The 19,777-nt window shown below is 41.2% G+C and overlaps 1 protein-coding gene across 3 annotated transcripts in view; it reads left to right on the top strand.

The window, feature by feature from the left end:
* The window catches only part of RAP1GAP2 (RAP1 GTPase activating protein 2), an 882,491-nt gene that overhangs the window by 366,511 nt on the left and 496,203 nt on the right, over positions 1–19,777 (top strand). The gene's annotated exons all lie outside the window — the stretch shown is intronic.

Genomic DNA, 19,777 nt, shown 5'->3' with positions numbered 1-19,777 from the left:
GTAGGTACTGTGTTCTTTCCTTTGTAGGCCTCATTCTGTTTTCGGTAAACAGTAGAATTATGTGCTTTACCAAAAAGCTCTATCTCGGTCTCATCTGTCCACAAGACGTTTTACCAGAAGGATTTTAGCTTACTCAAGTTCATTTTGGCAAAATGTACTCTTGCTTTTTATGTCTCTGTGTCAGCAGTGGGGTCCTCTTGGGTCTCCTGCCATAGCGTTTCATTTCATTTAAATGTCCATGGATATTTCGCGTTGACACTGATGCTCCCTAAGCCTGCATGACAGCTTGAACATCTTTGGAACTTGTTTGGGGCTGCTTATCCACCATCCGGACTATCCTGCATTAACACCTTTCATACATTTTTCTCTTATGTCCACGCCCAGATAGATTAGCTACAGTGCCATGGGTTACAAACTTCTTGATAATGTTGCACACTGTGGACAAGGGCATATCTAGATCTCTGGAGATGGAATTGAAACCTTGCGATTGTTGATATTTTTCCACAATTTTGGTTCTCAAGTCCTCAGACAGCGCTCTCCTCCTCTTTCTGTTGTCCATGCTTAGTGTGGCATACAATGCAAAGACTAAGTGAACTTATCTCCTTTAAATCTGCTTTCAGGTGTGATTTTTATAATGCCCACACCTGTTACTTGCCCCAGGTGAGTTTAAAGGAGCATCACATGCTTGAAACAATCTTATTTTTCCACAATTTTGAAAGGGTGCCAATAATTTTATCCAGCTTATTTTTGGAGTTTGGTGTAACATTAGGTCCAATTTGCTTTTTTCCTCCCTTTTTTGGTTTAGTTCCAATACCCACAAAGGGAATAAACATGTGTATAGCAAAACATGTGTTACTGCAATCCTTTTCTGTGAGAAATAACTTCATTTTCTTGAAAATTTTCAGGGCTGCCAACATTTACAGCCATGACTGTATAAAGCATTGCCAGCCTAATCCCAGGGAAGGTCAACAGTAGCTGATCGGCAAAGTGCCCATATGCAGCATCTTTGCCAATCAACTGTTCTGGACAGCCGCAGTGTTCTGCAGAAGTCTCAGCTCTGTAGATTGTGTAGTGGTGGCACTAGACTACTGCAGCAGAGCTACCAATAAAGTGAACGAGAGCTTTTTTTAAAGCCGAGGAATGTGCTCTCGATTCACCCAAAGTGCAAGAAAAAGTGCAAACGTGTTACACTAAAAAAATGTGCACAAAGGATGCGGTCTATCGCAAGCCCTTCTCAGATAGGAGAGAGGCCCCCCAACAAACCTTACCCTTCGCCTCCGGACCAAAAGGTACCTGCGAGGTTCCAGGTTCGATGTCCCTTTTCGCCAAAGCTACTAGGGGACCACAAATGCTCCCGGCATCCCCCTTGGCGTTAGCCAAGGTATCTGCCCGCAGAGCTAATAACGGTAGGTACCCTGCCAAAGCAGGAGTACCCGGGGTGTTTGCAGGGAGGTGCGGAACCTAATGGCCACACACACCTCCCCTAGACCGCCAGGAGGGACACCCAGAAGGGCTACCGCATCCTGACAAATCCTGTGAACACACAACACGCAAAAAGTGACACAGTGAGACAAAAAGAAATAAATAAGTGAATGTGTGCAGATATACTGCCCGGACATCCAGCCAGATCTATAAAAATTTCTCTGATCCTAGCCAGAAGGCCGGGAATCAAGAGGTGAGTACCACAAGGTGAAGAGATTATGGTGCCCGTGCTTCAACTCAGTGAGCCAGTATTCCCAGTGAGTTTCGGCACCTCGGGGTCACCACTCCCTGAGGCACAAAAGTACCTCGGCTTTAGACCCTCTCAGCCTCGTGGCGAGACCCGGAGGGACCAGGTCACATCGGGGCAGCCGTCGAGCTGATTCCTCAGAACCAGCCCCGGAAAGCCCTGGTACACCTGCACCCTCCATGCAGCACCCATCCCCACCAGCCCCATACCGGCATTACTGCCAACCGGCATGAAAAACTGATAAGAACAGATACTATAAGAACTCGACCAAAAGGCCGAGAAGCGAAGTGAATGAGAGCTGTACTGCAGTAACCTTTCCAGGCACAGCTTTGTACATTGGGTGGTGACTGTACCTAGTGTTGGGGCTCGTGCTGTCTGCTTCAATAAGACAAGCTGCAATGCCACAAACAACTCTGGACTCTTTGCAGTGGCTGTACCTGGTACTGCAGCATGTTCTATTGAAGTAAATAACATGAACTGCAATACTAGGTACAATCACTACCCAATGTACACAGCTGTACCTGGTAAGGGATGAATGGGCCACAGTGTGTGAATAAGCGGTATGCTTGTGTACATTGGGTTGTGGCTGTACCTAGCACTGCAATTTGTGTGATTTACATCAATGGGAAAAGCTGCAATAGCAGGTACAGCCACAAAAAAAAGGCTGGAGCTGTGCCTGGCCATTTCAATCAATCAATAGTGTTGAGCGCGAATATTCGAAATGCAAATTTTTACCGCGCATATAGGCACTTCGCGATTTCGCAAATATTTAGAATATAGTGATATATATTCGTAATGACGAATATTTGTTTTTTATGCACATTTTTATGCAAATGTTTATGCAAATATCGGCAAGTCCAGACTGGACACTGATCCCTCCCTTCTTTTAGGTGAGATATAATTGCGCATGTGCACTATGCAAATTTCATAATGAATTTTCACATGAAAAAAAAATGCACATAGTGAATATGCGGATTTCATGAACATAGGACGAATATTTATCTATATAGTCGCGAAATATCACAAATTCGAATATGGACCCTGCTGCTTATCACTAGAATGAAGAGGCCACAGCACAGGCATGAACACTAAGGTCACTCTGATAATCTGATTGATAGGGTTTGATCCCAAAGAATCCATCATTGATGGCCTATCCATCTAAAATACTGCCACCTGGACAACTCTAAACATAAGTTGAGTTGTCCTTCACTGCGGAAGCATAGTCTTCTGTATCGATCTTCTTCTGTAGCTCTAGTGGCACTGTAGTCTAGTTTGGTCTATGGCTCTCTGTACTTGAAGTCAATCTCAGGGATTCTATAACTTAACTGTATTTTTGACTCCAAGAACAGGACAGTGGCAGCACTATTTTGTGGTCAAAAAACTTAAAAGAATCATGATTAATTCTATTGTAGGTCAATGGGGAGGGTCAGGCAGCATTTGGATCCATTGCACAACAGAGTTTTGCTGGTTTCTCTATAAATAAAAGCCACATTGCACATGTGAACAGAGCTTTACTCTTTTTTGCACAATAAAAAGTCACCCTTAAAGGGGTACATTGCCCCTGGACATCTTATCCCCTATCCATGCACCGGATGTCTGGCGATGCAAGGCGGAGGCTCATGACATCACGGCCACGCCACGCTCGAGACAACATGGCCATGCCCCTTCAATGCAAGCCTATGGGCGGGGCGTGATGGCTGTCACTCCCCCTCACATAGACTTGAACTGAGGGGGCGTGGTCAAGCCAGCGGGGGGGTTTCCAGCGGCAGGACCCCCATGATTAGACATCTTATCCCCTATCCTTTGGATAGGGGATAAGATGTCTAGGGGCGGAGTACCCCTTTAACTTTGCTTCAAAGTGCATGTTACATGGTGTAAATTCTACTTTTACAGTTTTGCATTAACATTAGAGCTGACATGAATTCTGCTCTCATATGATCAATGTATAGGTCAGGCTTCTATGCACGGATAATATCAATTAGTCCGATATTTGTGCTCAAGTGATTTTCTTTCTCATCACCTATGGTTCTTGTAAGTATATGTGAGTGAAAGCAAGTACATAAATAGCTCAATACACTTGGTATTCCGATATGTGAGAATCTCTTGAGAATAACACATTGAAAGTCACAGGGCTTGTTCCCTAAGCAGAAGTTGTAATTACTGGATGTTGGAATAACAAAGTGTTCGCACATTCTTGGCTTTAAAACCACAAAACAGATTTGACAAGGGGACTCCAGATTTAATTGTGCGCAAGTTCTTACAGCTCGACTGAAAAGCCACGTGAAATTATATAATACTGTTACATTGAATGGTTGACAAAAACTGTTTATTGAACAAAAAAAAAATATACCAGATCCTAATGCAGCTATTATATGTCCCTTATGTCAGACATTTTGAGTTTCCTTAAAACCAGAGATGTAGCCATGGGAGGGGTGTAAAGGTAACATTCTCACCTAGGCCAGATAAGAAGGCAATGATACTATAAATGGAACAATTGGACTTTCAAACTAGAACAAAGTAATGGTCCTTACTTCACAACAGGCCCTACTATATACATAGGTAGAGGAGGAAACCATTGGGGACCTTCAGGTGGGGGGGAGGGGCTTTGTGGGTAACCTAATTTTTATTTTGAGTTAGGGTATTCTTAATTTTTTTGTTTTAACAGTTTTCCCTACACAGAACGGCCCCTACCTACTACTACTGTTAGGCCACCAGTGATCGTAAAGTGATGGAATACCCTTAACCTTACCCCTACAAATATAAGAAGTTGAGGTCAAACTTACCATTTACCTCCAGGGGTATCCAGTAATATGCCATAATAACTTCCCGCATTATGAATATTACCCAAAGGATTCTTCATCACAAATCAGCATTTTATACAATACATGTGGATGGGGCTTTGAAAATGGCATCAACATCTAGTAGAAAAATCCTGCATGATAAATTAAGTATTTCATTCAATGTATAGGGGTGAAATTCCCAATGAATCCTCAGCATAATCTGTTGTAAAATTCACATGTACCATATGAGGATTTTCCTGTGGAATCAGATTGGTGGTCAGGGGCATGCTTGGAGTTGTATTTTTGCCACATTTGGAGGGCCACCATTTTGGAGACCACTGCTTTAGACCAATAGGCACACTGTAATACTAGTACAGGAGGTAGTTTTCTATGAGCACTATAACTGGCAATGGCACTAGATTTGTGATCAGAACCAGGGTTGATGTTGTAGCCTATTTTAAAATGATCCAGTGACTTTGGTATATACATTACTGTGGTATATCCTATTCATTATTCACTTTTACCTATGATGGGAGAAGGAGCTGGTTACATTGGGGAGTACACCACAGGTTAACATGCTTCCAGTGGTGTTTTATTTCTCATTATTTTAGAATGTACACAAGTGTGGGCCAAAATGAGAAGGAAAAGTCTTTCACTGTTTACCATCTCTAATCTATATAACAAAGAGTCACTTAATGATGCTATCACTTTTTAGTAAACATAATAAACTTTTAAAACTGTGTTTGCACACATCAATAGAGCCTAGATTTCCAATATCCAGCCCTCACGACCAAAACATTACTTTGTTATATATTCTTAACTTCTAGACATGTTTACATAGCTCAGCTTCATAAATGGAGCCCAAATTTCATACAATAACCTCTTTATTAAATGAGCTCCCTGTTTCTTAGTACTGGGTTTCCTTAGTAACTGGGATTGGTCGATAACACTTATAGCACTTATATCTTATCAGTCTTTGTTTTTCTAGCTAACTAACATTTACTTTAGATTAGTTTTCTAAACCAAGTGCAACATACAACGTGGAACACCTGCACTTTAATGGTGTAATGTAGTTCATTTACCTTCATTTACCTTCATTTTACTTAAACAGCACCTGTCACCAAACTAAACTTTTAATATGTTGTTCCTTATGTAATTATAAGACACTTTGCTATTTACTTGCTGTTAAAATTCTCAATCTTTATATGTTTTAATGTGATTGAAAAAACAGCCACTTGGTGGCTCTGTTCTGTTCCCTACTGCAAGTCAAACAGTTTGGTCTCCTCCCGGCGTGGCAGGAGACCAAACTCAGGAAGTGCGTGCAGGGCATGGCGAGGCACAGCTCTCGCAGGCTTCAGTGACATTGCGCCTGCTGCACTTTTTCCTGCCAGGAGCTCACAGAATGTGAGCAAGGGGAAAGGTAAGTGCCCCTCGTCAGTACAGAGCAGGGTGATCTGGCTTGGTCTAAGGCCCCTCATCTCAGCCAAGCCAGTAAGTCTGGCTTGGCATTAATCCCGATCATTTTTTTATATTCCGTAACTGGAGCTAAGCTGATACCAAGAAACATCGCCTGAGAAGGGGATGTAATGAGCTGCTTTGCATATTCCCCTTTATATATATATATATATATATATATATATATATATATTTGCATAAGTTTGCAAAATATTAACCGACTTTAAAAAAATTATCTATCTATCTCGACATATATATGTATGTAAAACTCAAAATATTTATGTATGTATGTTCCAGCATAACTTCCAAATAGCTGTAGATAGTTTGATTAAACATATATGTCAACAAAAATATAGTAGCTTTAAATTAACCCTAACCTACCTTCTTATGCGAGAGCGAGTCTAATGCAAGTTTATGGAACTTCCGGTATATCTCCTGATTGCATTACTCTTGGGCTGCAGAGATTGCCGGGACTTTTAAACATCCTGTCAACTGTCCGACAAGCAGGTGCAGAAAATAGTGTAGACGGGATATGAGGTTGAGTTATGATGTTGGGATATTAGGATGGAATAGGAGGTCGGGATATTAGGACAAACTTTGAGGATGAGATATAAGGGTGGGATAGAGAACAGGATCAGGAAGGGATATGAGGATGGCATATGAGGATGAGATAAAATGACAGGAGTTAAGGATGGAATATGAGGACTTGTAGTGACTATAAAAAACGTATGCTTCATCATCCATTTGAAGCTGTGGCCCCACTTAAAGGCTCCTATTCATTAATGGAGGTTGCAAAATTTAGACATTAATATTTTAATGGTACTGTATAATAGAACAGCATCAAGAACAATCAGGCCTAAATTCAGATAAAAGCTCATATAACATGAAATATATCTAATGGTTTTGCCACTAAGAACATTAACAATGTCTTTTTTACAGAAGTATTGATTCTACTTGCTTTAAACCAATGATAAAAATAACTGTAGTCTATTTTTTTTTAGTACACACTAAACAGCATATGTGAATGTTGACTATTAAAGGGGTACATTTTTTTTTAAAATCAACTGGTGCCAGAAAGTTAAACAGATTTGTAAATGACTTCTATTAAAAAATCGTAATCCTTCCAGTACTTATTAGCTGCTGAATGCTACAGAGGAAATTATTTTCTTTTTGGAACACAGTGCTCTCTGCTGACATCATGAGCACGGTGCTCTCTGCTGACATCTCTGTCCATTTTTAGGAACTGTCCAGAGCAGCATATGTTTTCTATGGGGATTTTCTCCTACTCTGGACAGTTCTTAAAATGGACAGAGATGTCAGAAGAGAGCACTGTGCTCGTGATGTCAGCTAGAAGTATTCAGCAGCTAGAAGTAATTTACAATTCTGGTTAACTTTCTGGCACATGTTGATAAAAAAAAAAAAAAAAAGTTTTCCACCGGAGTACCCCTTTAAGGCTTATGAATAAAACGCTTATGGAAAGCAAATCTATGTCTCTCAACCTACTTCTATCATATTTGTGTGGCCATGTTTAAACTCTCGGCCATGCCATGAAACTTGTGGTCACAGAAATGAAAATCTAATCTCTTATCAGTCATGTTTATACTGTTTTGGTAAGTTTGAGAATTCTTCATGTGGTTCCTATTCACTATTTCATTGTATTATTTATATATAAATGCTTATATGGTGACTAGATTTGAAGAGTCACATGTGCCATATTTTGCTGCGTATTTGCTGCAGCTGATTTTGTTTCTCATTGACTTCAATGGGTAGGAAAATATACAGCAGCAAATATGCAACAAATTACGACTCGTGTGAGCTTACCCAAAAACTAAATTTTGCTTTTCTTACAGCTCCTAAGTTTAAGTCAAAGCAAAATGTACCTTTCCTGGAGCTGATGATAGTTTCCAAACATATAAAGTGCCAGTCAGTGCCAGGCTGGTTGAGTACCGCAGCCTGGGATACCTCTTCACTAACCTCTAGCTCACCCTCCAGCCTCTTCTTGATTGATGTAAAGATACCTGTATGTCAGTCAAGAATGGGCGAGAGCGTGAGGAGACATGCAAGGCTGTGACCCTCGTGCAGCTTGACATTGCCACCTTGACGCTTGGCAGAGAAATAAAAAGTCAATTTTATCAATTTTACAACCACCATTAGTTCCAAGAAAGGAACCGTTTGCTTTTATACCCTATCCAGCCGTATCTGCAGCTCTGATGACAAATTCATTTTAAAGGTATAACCCACTTCTTTTAAGGGAACAAAAACAGCCTTATTCCAGCCTCCAATTTACCAAGTCAAGATCCAAATAAATTCATGATGGGAACTGGGAGTTGAAAAATGACTGAAATTGCTCTAAGAGCTCTGTGGAGCTATAATCTCATTAAAACATTTTACTTATAAGATACCAAATATTTCTTCAGAGTAAAAAACAGAAGCAATACCCTTACCTAATATCCTATGAACCCTAAATAGGCAATCGCCAGTGGGTAGATCACTGATGCTTTCTGCCCAGTCCTAGGTAGATCTCTAATGGTTTTCTACTTGCTCTTCACTCTACTTTTCTCCTCAATATTGTGCTGCTGTTCCTGGTCTCCTCACCAAGTGTCTTGCTTGGCAGTATCTTCCTTTTCATTGGCCTCCTCTGGTCCATCAAACATAGACTTCCAGCCTCTTAAAGGGCCAGTGTACACTGAAGTTCTGCTTCTTCTTTTGCCCTAGGCTATTTAAGAACCTATCTTCTATTGATCCTTGCCTGTTGTTTCCTGACTTTGTCTAATTGTCTGTTGCCTGACCTTCTGACCAAGAATTCTGCTTCTCCTGAACTCGATTTGTCTGACTACATTAAAGCCAGTTCAAACAGAAATATCCTTCTACTGTGAATTTTGTAGTGCATTGGAATCTACACTTGAGTCGTTGTCAGCACTGTCACAGACATAAGCCTTATCTCATTCATTACAGTGCAGTGCAGGGACATCTCCCTCGGATGCAGTTTTAGGATTGAACATGCTTAATCTTGTGCCAGAATACAATTGTATGTCGAAAGTTCCACTACGGAACTTCTGTATTGTGTACTTTACAGCAGAATCCCATTGAGTTCAATTGGAATCTGCTGCAAGTGGAGGAAATGCTGTTGTGTGAATGGGACCTATACACCTTCTTATTTGGTTCCATGGTTGTATTTGCCAGCTGTTACTGAAGGAGACTACTCTGAGGACAGTGACCTGGGGGGATCCCTGCAGCGATAATTAGATCTCTGTAAATGATTTAAAGTGTGAAAATCAGATTATCCCTTAAAGGAAACCTGTCATCAATTTTATGATACATACAGTGGGAGATCAAGTGTCACAATTGTGGCTTAGATGACAAGGACTGTAGGGCAACAGCACTTATGTATGTCACTGCCGGAGAACGGGGTCCTAGGCATGCAAGTCAGGTGATGCTGGGAACCAGAGAACTTAAAGTCACATTATAGTAAACTCAAAGAGAAAAGTGGTTACCCGCACTCACCGCTAGGCTTCAGTAGGACAACTCTGCTACATTGGCTTCCACGGACATCTTCGGTCTCAGATGCGCTGCAGGGCGCTCAGAGGTGACTGCCGGCTGGTTTCATGCTGATTGCGCTTCTTCCTATGAGGCTGGAAGAGGCACAATCAGCGTGAAACCAGCCAGCAGTTGCCTCTGAGCGCCCTGCAGCACATCTGAGACCAATGACGTCCGGGGAAGCCGATGTAGCAGAGTCATCCTACTGAAGCCTAGCGGTGAGTGTAGGTAACCACATGAATTTTATGATGCCTGAGCCAGAAGTCATCAGGGTGGTCCACAGCAGATCCTTCCCATCCCTTCTGAAGAAGGTCCCAGTTTAAACTGTGTTTAATTTCATCTATGTTTACAGCTAGCTCTGCACTTTGGAGGATGTCTTTTCATTTGAGCATTCAGCATCTTCCTGTCCAATGACTTGCAGCACCCTAAGACATACAGCAATACCACAAGCTGATGTCCATTCTGGTCCATTCTGAGTTGTCCAGTCTATGTACTCTGTTTTCCATGGTAGCAACATGTGAACCAGGACATATCATACTGGAAACACAGTTTATATTTGGTTCCAGTGTACCAATAATATGACCCTATGGAGCGCCCCTAATTGTATGTTTTCAGATTTTCAAGTCTTGTAACATACACATATATGGATATAAGGACATTTTTAGATTTCTAAATTCAAAGGATTTTTGTAAAGATTTATTTAGTTTATTATAGAAATGCTGTTGTCATACAAGCTGTGAACATGTAAATGCAAAACACTCCTTTTCGTGATAATACATTCTAATTTAGTGGTAAAAAAAAAAAAGCAACATAAATAACTAAATGGCAGCTGAAGCCATAATTGTTAGATATATTTCTAGATACATATTTGATTTCCCAGTAGGAGACTGAAGTTTGAGGTGAGGAACATGTGTGAATGTATCACTTATTAATACAAATAAGGGATAAACTAACATACAATATGGCCTCAAGGGATATGTAAAGTAGGCCTCAATTTAACTAAAAATGTTGATCTGATGGCCTTAAATTCCTGCTGGAGTTTCCTTTAGACTGATATAAACGTGATGAACCCAAGGGACTGACAAGCCTAAAGACAAAACTACAGATCTTTTATTGAGTGCATTGAAGGCAATTACAAAACCTATACACAGAGGACGTACATGGTCCCTCAACAATCACCTACAAGAGATTGTGTTAAGGCTTAACCTGGCGGTATATTTTCAACTCTTTTTATGTTATCATTTTCTACACCAAGCCTTTTCTGTACAGTATAAATCAAGAATGTTCTGGGTCTTGGAATGTGAAATCTAATAACATGCTCCATAGATATTTACTACTTTTAATCTTTCACATGAATTATTATTTGATTAGGCATTTGATGGGCCTTGGGCACTGGGTGAACTTGATGTGATACTTTGCCACTGTATTTTTCACATGGCCACTTCATTCACATTTATCATCACAGATGCTGGACAAATAATGTTTCAGATGTCCTCATAGAAACCAGTGGGGTCTAGAGGTTATCCTTCAGAAAATAAGAAAGTATAAATATAAATTCTGGGATTTGCTTAATCCAGCACTGGCACGCTGGTTGGACATTTGCATATGAGCTGGGACTTTGGGTGCTGACTCTTCTTTCTACATTGTATAAATTCTGATGTTTCTATTCATATAGTCCAAGCCTTAAGCAATATGTAATATTTCAAATGTGTATGTCTGTTATTGGTTTGACTAGAGGTTACCGTTTTAACTTGTGCTCGCAGTAGCCCTTATGGATGATTTCACCCTATAATGACTCCTGTGTCTGACCATTAGCTGCCATCCATAGGCATAACTTGTAGCTTCCGGGCCCCAATGCAAAATCTACAACAGGGCCCCATATGTCAAATATAATACTGGTCTCTAATGGAGCAGATGTGCTTTGGGGTCCCCTTAGACACAGGGGCACTTGTGCAACTGCTATCTCTGACTCCCTATAGCTATGCCACTGCTTCTACCTCCATTCAACTCAACTTGCAAAACCTTTATTGTTGAGCTGCAGTGGATATGTGGGCAGCAGCCTATGCAAATAGCAGAGGACAGATAAGCTCTTCTAAAGCTTTGAAGACGAGTGAGACCAACCTTGTTTTTGTAGAAGGCATACAATATGTTGGATCCTTGTGAACCCCTTTTTGTTGAATTGGAGAGGAGAAAGCAGTAAAACAAAATATCCTCTTACAGACTGAAGACATACGCCTTAAAGTTACTTTTAGACAGGCCAACATTAAAAAACAAGCCCTAATCATTAGCGATTCTTCCAAAGGCTGAACTAATTCTGCAGCTAGGCTGCACAAATGACCCATCACTTGCAATATCATGAACTGAGATCCAAGCAAGGGAGTGAAATGTACAATCACATGTTTCGCCCATTTGTATCTAGCAATCAGTGGAGTCTCAGCATTGAGTTCCTAACCAATCCAAACAATTGACATGTCTGCATGACATGCAATACTTTAAAGGAATAGCCCAGTATAACAAAACTTAAGCCCTATCCGCAGAATAGGGGATAAGTGTTAGATTGCTAGGGGTCCAAACACTGGGACCCCTCCCGATCTCCCGCCTCACACCTTGGCTCTCTGCATGAATGCAGTGCGTTGTTCACAGCACAAAGCTGTGGCTGACATACCCTCTCCATGCATCTCTATGGAAGAGCCGGAGATACCAAATTCTGTATCTCCGGCTCTCCCATAGAGATGCATGGAGGGTGTGTGTTGCCCACAGTTTTGTGGGGTGGTCAGCATGCCTCCATTCTTGAGAAAATATGGGCACCGTAAGGGAGAGCTAGGACCCATGTGACTTGACACTTAGGGGAAAAGTATCCATTATGGGTCTTTTACATGGGTGATTATTTCCTGAACAGGTCGATTATTGCCCCATATAAAAGACCCAGTGATCAGACAACAAATGAGTAAAAGTCTGTGCCAAAAAAAATCATCATTAAGCGATCTTACATCTCTCTATGGAATCTGGTTTTTCGAAGACAATAATGTAATTGAAGGGCCATGTGAACAATTTAATGATCGTCCATGTGGCCTGCCTGGCCGCATAATCACTGAGCCATGTAAAAGGCTTATTGAATGAGTGCTGATCTGCTAGAGTTCCACTCATATCGGGCATGATGTTTTCTTAGGTTTCTTATCGTATAAAATGACCCCGAGCTCTGTTCCCACTTTGTCATTTCTTTTTCATAAAGTTCCATTGCTCTTTTACTTCTAGTGTATCACAACCCAATGTACAAAACATTCTGGTAAAAGAAAAAACTGAAACATGGCTGATGTAAGAAATGCAATTCTCCTTTAGGCAGGCATAATGCATTGCCAATACCCTTCACCATTTGTGTTGTCTTAGTTTAATTCAACAGCACCTAGTAATCTACTTGTAACAGAGGATCATTTTTTGTTTTTCAGGAGAAATGGTTTTCTTAATGTCTCACCCAAGTGATGTCAGATATTTACTGTTAAAAGGGTCTGGAGTGTGAAATATCAGCTTCTTTATCATAAGATGTATGATTCTCAGTAGTGATGCTCATTAGACCTGGAAACCTTACACTTCTTATCTAAAGTGTGTATTTTATTCTCCTTTGCTGTCAGATAGGCTGTATCATGGATGTCACAATTGGTGATGAATTTGCTTGCATTCACCCCTTCAATTTGCACAGTCTGGACCATAAATGTTACTGTGATGCATGTATCTGGAGATTGATTCCGCTCCCACTTGCCTCTGCTTTTATTCCTAGCTGAACGCACACTGGAGGGAAGCTTTTATTAGGCTTGATTTTAGGTAATAACTCACGAACTGCATTATATGTGCTTCAATACAAATTTACAGATGCAGCTTTTCTGTGGTTAATCTATGATCCATTTCTAGGCAGTCACTTGAAAACTTTTTCTATAATATACATAATATGTAACATTATATGTATATTTGTAATCTACATTGGTTAAAAAAAAAGTGTATATTTTTGTGTGGAAAAAATCCTAGTTTGTCTCTGCAGCTATTGTCTGTGTGTCTGTGAAGAGAAAAAATACAGGAAGTGTGGTCGACAAGTGGGGCTATGTACACTGAGGACAAGCGGGGCTCTGTACACTGAGGACAAGCAAGGCTCAGTACACTGAGGATAAGCAGGGCTCTGTACTCTGAGGACAAGCAGGATCATACAAGATGATTGACAAGCCAGGAGCCTGCAAAGAGCCCTGCAGCACAGGCAAACTGCAGGGACAAGACAGTATTTTTTCACCTAAAAATATACACATTTGTGGTGACCCACGGAGATGGCGGAACCACACAGTGTAGCGGTGTAGGTGGATGTGGCAAGATGTTATTAACCCCCGGGGTCAAGGTGTCATTAACCCCTAATGTTCGTGACGCCAGAGTGCTTTTTGGGCACCGGAACCACCCAAACGGTATCTCCTCTATTCCAAGAGCTAGGCAGTGAAAATGAGAGTCCACAACCAAGTTATGGTTTCACGGAGGCTTTACTGTGGTCAGATAGGTGTTATTATCTTCACAGCTAAGCCGAAATCCCAGAGAGGTGGCCAGGAACACAGAAGGACCTCCTTCACAATATAAAATTGGGATGGCATAAACCAGAACCGGGGGGGACTCTTTTTAATTTCCTCCTTTACTTTTATGCATGCTCCTTAGTTTTCTATTTGCCAGTACATACACAAATCAGCCACAACATTAAATCACCTGCCTAATAAAGTGTAGATTTCCCATTTTACTATCTATCTATCTATCAGTCTGGTCACTAAACCTAATAACAAGCTGACACTTCCTGTTCTGTAGAGAAAATGTTTCATCTGTCTGTTTGCTATGATTCTATGTGTGATTACACTAGAAGGGTTACACCATTCACAATAGGTTATGGCACTACTCCCCTCCCCACCATTTCTTCACAATGAATAGATGATGCCTAGAAAACTATCTTAGTCTGGGTTCACACAACGTTTGCAGTGTATGGCAACCACCCGCTCCCGTATCCCAGCCGGATCCGGCCCGAAATCCATCCATTTCAATGAGCCAACCAGAGTCAAATGCTGGCTCTTGTCGGCTCATTTTTGCCCCATATACGGTTTTCTGGCTGGACATAAAACCGTGGTATACCATGGTATTAGGTCCGGTTAGAGAACCATATACGGGGCAAAAATTAGCCAACCGGAGTCAGCGTTTGACTCCGGCCAGCTCATTGAAATGCATTACATATGGGCTGGGTCCGACTGGGATATGGGAGTTCACGGTTTTCGCTCCCCCCAGCTGTATCCGGTTCCCGTACACTACATAAGTAGTGTGAACCGGCCCTTAGACAGATCAATAGGGTTTAGTTACAGTTTACTATGTGAGTGTGGCTGCTGAAAAGCATATCTCTAAACGCTGCGCATAAAAATTTAGCAATATGGTAGTCCTCATAATAATGTACAAAAAAATAAAAATAAGTAATTAAAATCAGAAAATAGAAACAGACTAGAAAAAGAACATGTTTCAGTATATGGCTCTAATCCGTAAAGAAAAATCTAGATGACATATTACCTTTAAATTCTGTAAATTGTTAAGAAAGAGTCTCCATGAACTGGACTTAGTGTTTTGGTCTGGGTCTGGTCTAAGATCTAAACGTATTTAGGAGTCTGATGATTAAATAGATGGTCTGATTTTATTAAGGTGGTCTGGTCTGAAGTCTGATAATAATATATAAGCTGTCTGGTTACATTTAGAGCGGTGGTCTGTTTCTATTTTCTGATAGAGTGGTTGAATGTTTTTTAGCCATGCTTTTTTATAAACTACACCTTAAAAAGGTCTCTTCCATTTTTGCAGTGACCCGATAATCATGTATCACCAGTGAAGGGATCTCCCAGGTTGACATCTCTGTTAACCTGACATTTAAACATTACAGACCATGGTGCATTAAATGTTAAATTGACATTAAACACATTTCATGGCATTAAAGAAGTACTGTAGTGGAATATAACTTATCCCTTATCTGAAGGATAGGCGATAAGTTATAGATCGCGAAAGGGTCTGACCGCTGGGGCACCCGCGATCTCCTGTATGGGAAGGAAGCACCGAGCCATCCCCAGCAGGAAGCCTTCGGATAGGGGATAAGTTATATTCCACTACAGTATTCCTTTAAATCTGTCGAGGTTAAGTTTGCTGCATGATGATCTGTAACCTGTAAGTGTTAAGTTAAAGTTTGCTACATCTATCCCTCTGTCCTTGCCTATTTATATGGTTTTTTATGGTTCCTCAGAGTGGCCCTTCAGAATACTGACATAAAGTAAAAGGCTGTCAGCTGGGAGCTGGCATGAAAGATAACAAAAGTATAAGTCATATAACATTTTGTAGCACAATTACATTGTAAAAAGTAACAAAAAAATATTTACAGAATGTAAAGAATTTAAAGAACTTTGGCAAAAATTCATCACAATAATATCCTGTAGATGATCCTGGAGGGTCCCAGCGCAGGGACCCCTCCGCACTCTCGTGGATGGAACCCGTCCCTCAGGGAGGAGCGTGTGCTGCACATGGCGTGCAATCCATTTATTTCTATAGGAGCACTAAAAAGACCCAATACATCCTGGGCACTCCCATAGCCCATAGAAATGAATGGAGGGTGTGCCAGCTACCGGTAGATGAAACATGCTCCTCACTAAAAGAGCAGGGGTCCCATCACATCCTGTGGATACTCTCTTAACTCCTTAAGGACTCAGGGCGTACCTGTACGTCCTGAGTCTGCTCCCGTTCTATAACGGGACCACGGTGTGGCCCCACGTCATACCTGGTCGGGCCCGGCCTCTAACAACGGCCAGGACCCGTGGCTAATAGCGTGTGGCACTGATCGCGGTGCCATCCGCTATTAACCCTTTAGACATGGCATTCATAGTTGAACGTTGCGTCTACAGTGAAAGTAAAACATTGCCGGTTAGCTCAAGGGGCTGTTTGGGATCGCCGCTGCGAAATCGCGGCATCCCGAACAGCTCTAGGACAGCAGGAGGGTCCCTTCCCTTGCCTCCTGTTGTTCAATCGTCGAATTACTGCTCAGTGCCTGAGATCCAGGCATGAGCAGTCAAGCGGCAGAATCATTGATCAATGGTTTCCTATGAGAAATCATTGATCAATGTAAAAGATCAGTGTGTGCAGTGTTATAGTCCCCTATGGGAGCTATAACATTCCAAAAAAAAGTTGAAAATAAAAAGTTAATAGAGATCATGTAACCCCTTCCCTAATAAAAGTTTGAATCACCCCCATTTTCCCATAAAAAAAAACTGTGTAAATAAAAATAAACATATGTGGTATCGCCGCGTGCGGAAATGTCCGAATTATAAAAATATATAATTAATTAAACCGCACGGTCAATGGCGTACACACAATGAAATTCCAAATTCCAAAATTGCATATTTTTGGTCACTTTTTATATCATGGAAAAATGAACAAAAAGCGATCAATAAGTCCGATCAATACAAAAATGGTACCGCTAAAAATTTCCAATCACGGCGCAAAAAATGAGCCCTCATACACGGAAAAATAAAGTTATAGAGGTCAGAGGATGACAATTTTAAACGTATACATTTTCCTGCATGTAGTTATGATTTTTTTCAGAAGTACAACAAAATCAAACCTACATAAGTAGGGTATCATTTTAATCGTATGGACCTACAGAATAATGAGAAGGTATAATTTTTACCGAAAAATGTACTGTGTAGAAACGGAAGCCCCCAAAAATTACAAAATGGCTTTTTTCTTCAATTTTGTCGCACATTTTTTTTTCAATTTCGTGGTAGATTTTTGGGTAATGACTGCTGTCTTTACAAGGTAGAATTGTTGGCACAAAAAATAAGCCATCATATGGATTTTTAGGTGCAAAATTGAAAGGGTTAAAGGTTGCTTAGCTTTAAAAAAAATAATAATAGCTTATAATATATTCTGATGCTTTGTCCATGTCACATGAGGTTAGCATCTATAGATGGAAATGTCAATGTGGCTTACTACTATTGGAGGACATGGCAGTATGAAGCACATAACATGGAATAAGACCCAGAGAGGCTAAAAGAACACATGACAGTGACAGAGACTGATTGTGGGGAACAGAGAAAGGTTCCTGTCCTGCCTATCTGCCATCGACTCCTATTAAAAAACAACAGCTCATGGTGCATATGGCACACATGTATTTAATAGTATTAATGTATCACCTAGATTATTTATTTTTTTATTGATTAGAGCCAATGACTGAAGAATAAAACCTTTTATTGGGAGAAGCACCTGGTTTTGGAGAAATTCTTTCTTTTTTTGCTTCCAAGTTCTGATGACTGAAGCATGATCTGTTTTCCTAATCTGATTTTGTTTTCTGATTACAAGGGGGTGCATGGTGTGGATGAATGGGACAAGCTGATGGGGTGTAAGGTGTGGATGAATGGGGACAAGCTAAGAGGGACACAATGTGGATGGATTGTGACATGCCGAGGAGGGACAAGGTGTGGACGGATGGGGACATGCTGAGGAGGGACACTGTGTGGATGAAAGGAGACATGCGGAGGAGGGATACAATGTGGATGTATTGGGACATGCCGAGGAGGGACAAGGTGTGGACGGATGGGGACATGCTGAGGAGGGACACGGTGTGGATGAATGGGGACATGCTGAGGAGGGACATGGTGTTGATGGATGGGGACAAGCTGAAGGGGTGTACAGTGTGGATAGATGGCGACAAGTTGAAAGGGACAGGGTGTGGACGGATGGGGACAAGTTGAAAGGGACAGGATGTGGACGGATGGGGACATGCTGATGAGGGACACAGTGTGGATGAATAGGGACAAGCTGAGAGAGACCTGGTGTTAATGAATGGGACAATCTGAGGGAGTGCACGGTGTGGATGAATGGGGACATGCTGAGGAGGGACATGGTGTTGATGGATGGGGACAAGCTGAAGGGGTGTACGGTGTGGATAGATGGGGACAAGTTGAAAGGGACAGGGTGTGGACGGATGGGGACAAGTTGAAAGGGACAGTGTGTGGACAGATGGGGACATGCTGACGAGGGACACAATGTGGATGAATACGGACAAGCTGAGAGAGACATGGTGTGGATGAATGGGACAATCTGAGGGGGGACACGGTGTAGATGGATTGGGACCTGCTGAGGAGGGACACAGTGCAGATGGAAAAGCTGTCATCTGCCATCAGAGGAAAGCCAAGAGGCCACCATACACTTTAAATAATCAGCCAGTTCCGATGCATTCAGCAGGTCCAGCCGACACAGATCTAATTTCATCTAGCTGAAATGATAAAAATAAATGATTACACAGTATAGTACATCAGGTACCTGCAGAAATGGCTATAGACCAATGATGGTTGCACTTGTAATTTATGAACAGCTTCATTTATATAACAGTAAAATACAGTTGCTCTAGTCAGGGGACTGATAAACCATTTTGAAAGGGATCATTTCAGTAAAATAAAGGTGACTTTATATAATTCTTCTGGGGAAGAGTCTGATAATGAGACTGATAAATACTTTATCACTGGTAGGTTAATGTGATATCACTAGCTCCCATGCTCTTGTAAATTGAATACACCATTACCATTTTGATAGAAAGGCCAAAATCTACATATGACATAGAGAGTAAAATATGACTATGCAAAGTGCTTAATCCAAATCCTGTCTGCTGTGTATACGTGTTTTACCTCCTAATAGCTCCTAAAAATCAAGGAAAAATATCAAGGCCTTCCTTACCTATAGAGACTTTTTAGCATTTTCCAAGAGACTGAAGGCTGATGGTAGGCAGGATAAGTCAGTGATCAGCACCCCTCATTCAACTTCTGGTCAGTCTTCTTCTCAATGTACATCAAAGCACATTACTTTGCAGTAGGCCTGTTAACAATAATTTGTGTACAATTAAATTTTTAACGGAGGTAATTATAGGCGCGCCAAAGCTGAGCGTGCTCCTAATGAAAGTCATTATTTAGTGTTTCTCCATGTTCTTTTTTTATTTAGCATAATTGTGATGCACAGAACTAACTAAACGGGGCTGACACCTCATTCATTTTCCAGGAGACTTCGTTTGACAGTCTAACAAAGCACAAGGCACTTTCCTATGGACCGAATTTTTAGTGCATTTGATGAGATACCACTGAAAAACTGACCCTCAATATGTAGGGAAATCCACCAGATCACTATATGTTCCTCTTATTCAGTCTCTATACATTGTTATTATTCACTTACAGTATGATAGTCATGTTGTCATTCA

Source organism: Hyla sarda, chromosome 2, assembly GCF_029499605.1.
Source record: "Hyla sarda isolate aHylSar1 chromosome 2, aHylSar1.hap1, whole genome shotgun sequence".
NCBI classification, from domain to species: domain Eukaryota; kingdom Metazoa; phylum Chordata; class Amphibia; order Anura; family Hylidae; genus Hyla; species Hyla sarda.
Note: the sequence above shows the minus strand (reverse complement) of the source record. Positions and strands in the feature narration are given on the sequence as shown.